Source organism: Triticum dicoccoides, chromosome 3B (genome assembly GCF_002162155.2).
Source record: "Triticum dicoccoides isolate Atlit2015 ecotype Zavitan chromosome 3B, WEW_v2.0, whole genome shotgun sequence".
Taxonomy (NCBI): Eukaryota; Viridiplantae; Streptophyta; class Magnoliopsida; order Poales; family Poaceae; genus Triticum; species Triticum dicoccoides.
In genome coordinates, this window is record NC_041385.1 from 429,412,006 (window position 1) to 429,419,363 (window position 7,358).

Consider the following 7,358-nt stretch of genomic DNA (forward strand, 5'->3'; position numbering starts at 1 on the left):
GCAAGCTCCAGCGATCCACCTATGGACTAGTGCAAGCATCTCGAAGTTGGAATATACGCTTTGATGAGGTGATCAAAGCATATGGTTTTATACAGACATATGGAGAAGCCTATATTTACAAGAAAGTGAGTGGGAGCTTTATAGCATCTCTGATATTATATGTGGATGACATATTGTTGATCAAAAATGATATAGAATTTATGGAAAGCATAAAAGGACACTTGAATACGAATTTTTCAATGAAAAACCTCGGTGAAGATGCTTATATATTGGGCATCAAGATCTATAGAGATAGATTGAGACGCTTAATAGGACTTTCACAAAGCACATACCTTGATAAAGTTTTGAAGAAGTTCAAAATGGATCAGTCAAAGAAAGGGTTCTTACCTGTGTTACAATGTGTGAAGTTGAGTTAGACTCAAAGCCCGACCACTGTAGAAGATAGAGAGAAAATGAAAGTCATTCCTTATGCCTCAGCCATAGGTTCTATCAAATACGCTATGCTGTGTACCAGACCTGATGTGTGCCTTGCCATCAGTTTGGCAGGGAGGTACCAAAGTAATCCAGGAGTGGATCACTGGACAACAGTCAAGAACATCCTGAAGTACCTGAAAAGGACCAAGGATATGTTTCTCATTTATGGAGGTGACGAAGAGCTCGTCGTAAATGGTTATGTCGATGCTAGCTTCGACACTGATTCGGATGACTCTAAGTCACAAACCGAATACGTGTTTATATTGAATGGTGGAGCTGTCAGTTGGTGAAGTTCCAAGCAGAGCGTCGTGGCGGGATCTACGTGTGAAGCGGAGTACATAGCTGCTTCGGAAGCAGCTCATGAAGGAGTCTAGATGAAGGAGTTCATATCCGATCTGGGTGTAATACCCAGTGCATTGGGTCCAATGAAAATCTCTTGACAACAGTGGAGCAATTGCCTTGGTGAAGGAATCCAGGTTTCACAAGAAGACTAAACACATCAAGAGACGCTTCAACTCCATTCGTGAAAAGTTCAAGGGTGGAGACATAGAAATTTGCAAAATACATAAGGATCTAAATGTAGCAGACCCGTTGACTAAGCCTCTTCCGCGAGCAAAACATGGTCAGCACCAAGACTCCATGGGTGTTAGATTCATTAGAATGTAATCTAGATTATTGACTCTAGTGCAAGTGGGAGACTGAAGGAAATATGCCCTAGAGGCAATAATAAAGTTGTTATTTTTATATTTCATTATTCATGATAAAGGTTTATTATTCATGCTAGAATTGTATTGGATGGAAACTTAAATACATGTGTGAATACATAAACAAATACCGTGTCCCTAGTAAGCCTCTACTAGACTAGCTTGTTGATCAAAGATGGTTAAGGTTTCCTAACCATAGACATGTGTGGTCATTTGATAACGTGATCACATCATTAGGAGAATGATGTGATGGACCAGACCCATCCGTTAGCTTAGCATAATGATCGTTCAGTTTATTGCTATTGCTTTCTTCATGTCAAATACATATTCCTCCGACTATGAGATTATGCAACTCCCGGATACCGGAGGAATACCTTGTGTGCTATCAAATGTCACAACGTAACTGGGTTATCATAATGATGCTCTACAGGTATCTCCGAAGGTCTTTGTTGAGTTGGCATAGATCGAGATTAGGATTTGTCACTCCGAGTATCGGAGAGGTATCTCTAGGCCCTCTCGGTAATACACATCATAAGAAGGCTTGCAAGAAAAGTGACTAATGAGTTAGTTGCACTATGATGTATTACGGAACGAGACTTGCCGGTAACGATATTGAACTAGGTATGAAGATACCGATGATCGAATCTCGGGCAAGTAACATACCGATGGACAAACGGAATTGTGTAGGTTGTCATAATGGTTCAACCGATAAAGATCTTCGTAGAATATGTAGGAGCCAATATGGGCATCCAGGTTCCACTATTGGTTATTGACCAGAGAGGTGTCTCGGTCATGTCCACATAGTTCTCGAACCCGTAGTGTCCGCACGTTTAACGTTCGATGAAGATATAGTATTATATGAGTTATGTGATTTTGTGACCGAATGTTGTTCGGAGTCCCGGATGAGATCACGGACATGACGAGGAGTATCGAAATGGTCAAGAGGTAAAGATTGATATATAGAAAGATGGTATTTGGACACCGGAAGTGTTTTGGGTGATACCGGGTACTTGTCGGGTCGTCGGAAGGGGTTCCGGGCAACCCCGACAAAGCTATGGGTCTAATAGGCCAAGTGAAGGAACACACCAGCCCTCAAGGGGCTGGTGCACCCTTATAGATGACCGGCCCTAGGGGAGAAGGAAAGTGGAGACTAGGTCTTCCCTTTCCTTCCCCCTCCTCTTCCTTCCTTTCCCCTAGGGCACGCCTGGCTGCCTCCCCTCCCCTCCCACCTATATATACATGGGGAGGGGGTGCCACACAAGGACACAACATTGTCTTAGCCATGTGCGGTGCCCCCATCCACCATTTATTCCCTCGGTCATATTTTCGTAGTGCTTAGGCGAAGCCTTGCAGAGATCGCATCACCATCACCGTCACCACGCTGTCGTGATGCCGAAACTCATCTACTACTTCGATCGTCTTGCTGGATCAAGAAGGTGAGGACGTCACCGAGCTGAATGTGTGTTGAACGCGGAGGTGATGCACGTTCGGTACTTGATCGTTGGATCACGAAGAAGTTCAACTATATCAACCGCGTTGTTTAATGCTTTCACTTACGGTCTACAAGGGTACGTAGACACACTCTCCCCCTCGTTGATATGCTATCTGTGGAGCGCAGCTTCAAGGTGTGCATTGCCTCTTAACTTGTAGTGGTAGTAGCCCCCGGGACCAAGTATGGTGGTGGTCCACATATCCCTTTTTGTAGGCGATCTTGACTAAGGTATCCTTTCGTCCTTATTTAGGGTCTCGTTGAGGATAACTGCAGCCTTGTTGCACGGGTCTCAGAGCTAGAGGAGCGGTTGGGGGCTCCTCAGCAGAAGGCCTGTGGCTTGCAACATACCAAGGATGATGCCTCATGTCAGTCATCGCTTTTGGATTTGTACCCAGTGCAGCCCTATCTTTTGATTTATTTGACTTGAAGGGGTTTTGAAGTGTTTTCCCTTGTGTAGCCTCCAAAGAGACTGCACCCCTCCACAGGGAGTTGGACGAGGCCTCCCAGGCCGTAAGCAGGAAGAAGAAGCAGAGGAGGTTTCCAAGAAGCAGCTGGAGGCAGCGTTGTCCTCCAAACATGACTTGGAGGCCGCCCTTCAACAGGAGCTGGAGGCCTATTATTCCCTTCATAATGACTTGGAGGAGAATAAGGACCACCGGGGATTGCTTCAGTGTGATCTGGAGGCTGCGGAGAAGAAACTGACGCATGTGGCTGATGTGGCCTGGGAGGCCGATCAGAAGGTCGCTCGGCTCCGGCGGGAGAGCGAGGATGTGGCTACACAACTTGCTGAGGCGCGACAAAACTGCCAAAATTTGGAAGTTGTTGCTAAGGGTACGTGCCTTAGCATTGCCGTGAGCGCTCTTTAACCTTTTCGGCCGCCTCTTCTTTGATATGACTTTTGTCTGCCTTTTGGAGCTCCGCTGCCAGAGATCCAGAATGATGACACGGAGGCCCGACTCCAAGAGGTCGCGACAGTGGCTGAGAAGATGAGGACCGCCCTCGGGTTTGCCGTTGGTACCTTATCCCCTCACCATGACATTTTTTGGCCTGGTGGGCCGGGCTGAGGACCCCTTGTCGGTTTCATCCTGGGCCACTTTGGGCGGCTCATGGTGTGTCACATAAAGATTCCAAGAGGCTTGACACGCAAGACAAGAAGTTGGAATCATAGAGCTATCTACCTCTCTGTACATAGTCGGCTAAGATCCATGTACCCTAGGATCCTTCAGTGTGGTACGTAAACCGAGTGGCCAGGCTCATAGATAGACAACTTACAACCTCTCGGTACTTTGTACTTTCGATACGCTCCAACGCAATAGACACAATCAGGACGTAGGGTATTATCTCCTCTGTAGAGGCCGGACCTTGGTAAAATCCTGTGTCATGTTACCATCGCACCAAGTAACCTAACTTAGGATACCCTGAGGGATCTATCAGATTTAACTTTGACTATCCAATGTGTCGAATCCGAAGCGACGGACACGTTGGGCAGGCCCAAATCCGCCACGCATACGGAATGGTTTTGAGGTGTGTCGGGCCAGGCTCGCCATATGAGCTATGTACGGGAGGCACCACTTAGGTGACGATTTTTTATCGAGACACTGTCTGCGGTATCCACCCGAATATATAGACGGAGGGGAGGGGACGGATGGAGCAAGGTGGGTGGGTGGTTGTGGAGGGTCAGGTTGGTGATGCTCTTAGATATGGACAAAATTTAGAGAAAATTGCAAACATGGCAACAGTCAGGTGCAGATAACTCAATGTAATAGACGTGTGGTCAGGATTGTTGCTGCATAGGCTGAAGCTCAAATTTACATTTCTAGTCTAGGTGATACAAAGACCGCTGAGTAACTGACTGCGTATATTGGTGCACTTCCAAATTTTCGAGACGTCGAGAATAGGTTTCAGCGACGGAGCCGTGTCGAGCTCGGGCGAGGAGGTGATCCGTCATTTTTTTTCTTTGGTGGCTGTTGTGGTGGTGCCGGAGACAGGTGACGGACGTTGGTGTTAAGCTTAGCATGTTCTGCTATCTTTTCAGTTTTGTCATACCGGTTTTTACGTGACTTGTAATTTGATCTTTATGATACGAATGAAACAAGTATTACCATGAAAAAAACAAACAGTGAATCACCCGGCTGTCCAACTAGGATTTTCAGCTCAGCGATCACATCGCACCATAGTAACGTAGTGACGTGCCTGACCACATGCTGACATGCATGCACCTGAACCTAAGGAATCATGCACGCCCAAAAGAGCTCAGTGGGGGCACGCACATATTCACTCACCCTACTTTTCCGAACGAATTAACCTTTTGTTTATACCCTAAAGAAACCTTTTCCTTTCTGTGAGGGCCATGACCATACGTGCATACCCGTCCAAGTCACAGACCAACCACGCTGTCCTCGATCGAACCGACAAGCGATCGACACACCGGGAACATGAATGAGACGAAATCGGCCAAAAAATATTAGCGCACGCGGACGGAACCTCCTCACGCTCACGCCGCCGGTCTCCGCAGCACCACGTACGTATCGCATCCACCTCCTCCACTCTGCGTCCATCCCGCGCGCACCGCATCGCATCGGTCCAGCCCACACCTCCTGCGTCTGCCGACGCCCACGACCCACCGCCCCGCAACCCGCACGCACGCACGCACGAACAAAATACCCCGAAATCTGGACGCAAGCCGTACGTACAATCGCGGCGCCACAAAGCGTACGCCTGTTCACACCGCACCATGGCCCCGCACACCGGTGACGTGCTACCGCCGATGATTCCTCCCCTCCCGGTACAACTTCACCAGGACTCCACGGCACCACGCGGGCTCCATTTCATTCGGGATTCGACGAGCGGATCGGGGCGGTGGCAGGGGCAATGGCACACGTGCGGAGCCGCACGGGCGGATTTGGCTGTGAAAGCGGCTGAGATCCGGAGCGTGAAAGTTTGACCGAGCTGTGCTACCGACGCCCAGACGCTTGGCCGCGCCGCGCGCTCGTGACGCAGTGACGGACGGGACGCCTGCGCGGCCACGACCGCTACCTTGTGCTTTGCTGCTCGACCGGGCGCCGCTCGTGGTGTGACGGGTCACCGTCATACATGCTCCTCCTCGCCAGCGTCAGCATGCGGCAGGCTCGGGAGGTGTCGTGAGAGATCCTCCAACTAGACGGGCCGCGGCGCCGCCCGTTTTAAAAGCGGGTGCCTTGTTTTGTTGACGGAGGATCCGTCTTTTCGGTCCTTTTGGATGGGCTAGGTGTCCACTGCCTACTCTCTCCCTCCGGCTGCATGTATAAACTTCGGTTTTACTAAATGGTTCTAACGTAATACAGCTTGATTTACTGGTATTTTGACCAAATTTATCTTGCCCAAATTAATCTTTTTCTTGCGAAATGCCTAAATTAATCTTTCTTGTACGAAACAATTCTAGGGACCTAATTATTGCTAAAGAGACAGCATCGATTCAGAAGATTATACATAGAAAAGGGATTGGAGGTGAGGTCTGGGGCAGACCACTAAGACAGTCCACGAGTCATCATACAATTTCATTTTCCGCATGATCCGATCTGTATCCCACGTCATGTGGAATTTAAGTAATAAAGCTTGGTTTAACCCCTCAAAGAAAAAAAATCTGTTTATTATAAGTCCTGTAGTTGTTATGCCGTATTCGTATATAGAATCCAAAAATATATAAGCATGCATGTACACGATGAGTGGGACAACATGCGTTCATGACAAGTGAAACAAATTTGTATATAGCTATTTAAAATCCCTATCGTGCTATGTATATACATGTCAGAACATGCATTACAAGCGAGACAAATTTATATTTCAGCTAGCAAGTAAAGCAATACAAAATGAAAACATTGTCTGCTAGCTGAAATACAAATGCCTGCTAATGAAATGGTTGTGGAAGCTTGAGAATTCTAAAGGTTTATGGCAAGAGTTGTTGCATAACAAATGCTAGCTAAACATTGTCTGCAGTGAGTTGTGGCAACAATGATTCTCACTTCTGTCAGGGGTTGATGAAAGTCAAAGAAATCTTTGTTAGCCTGGCCAGAAAGGGTGATAGGTGATGGTGCTAGGACCTTATTTTGGGAAGATCTTTGGCTAGGAGATAAAAAGCAAGCGGAGATATTTCCCAGATTATACAACATCACATTTCCCAAGCTAGTTACTATTAAAACTGTTAAGGAAGCTGGTTGGGATAGGTTTACCTTCAAGAGAACTTTACATGGAGAACATTTGGTTCAGAGGGAAGAGTTAAAAAAGCTCATTGATGAAGTTGAGCTTGTGGATGAGAAGGATAAAGTCCTTTGGTTGCTGAACAATAAGAACAAATTTGTGGTGAAGGAACTATACGTGTTTCTCAAATCCTCTCCCCTGGCTGGGTTTAGAGGGATTTGGAAATTAAGAGTTCCCCTAAAGATTAGGGTTTTTTGTGGGTGATTATCAAAAATAGCATTTTAACTAAAGACAATCCCATCAAAAGAAGATGGATTGGGTGGTAATGAAGAATGCCATTTCTGTGGCCTCAAAGAGAATCTTGATCATTTTATGTTCCAGTGTAGCCTTCTCAGATTTGTCTGGCAGGTGATGATCTGTGCCTTTGACTTGACTAGACCCCCTGACGGCATTTCAGATATGATGGGAAGCTGGTTGCAGCCTTTCCCTGGAAATCAAAGACGCGTGGTACG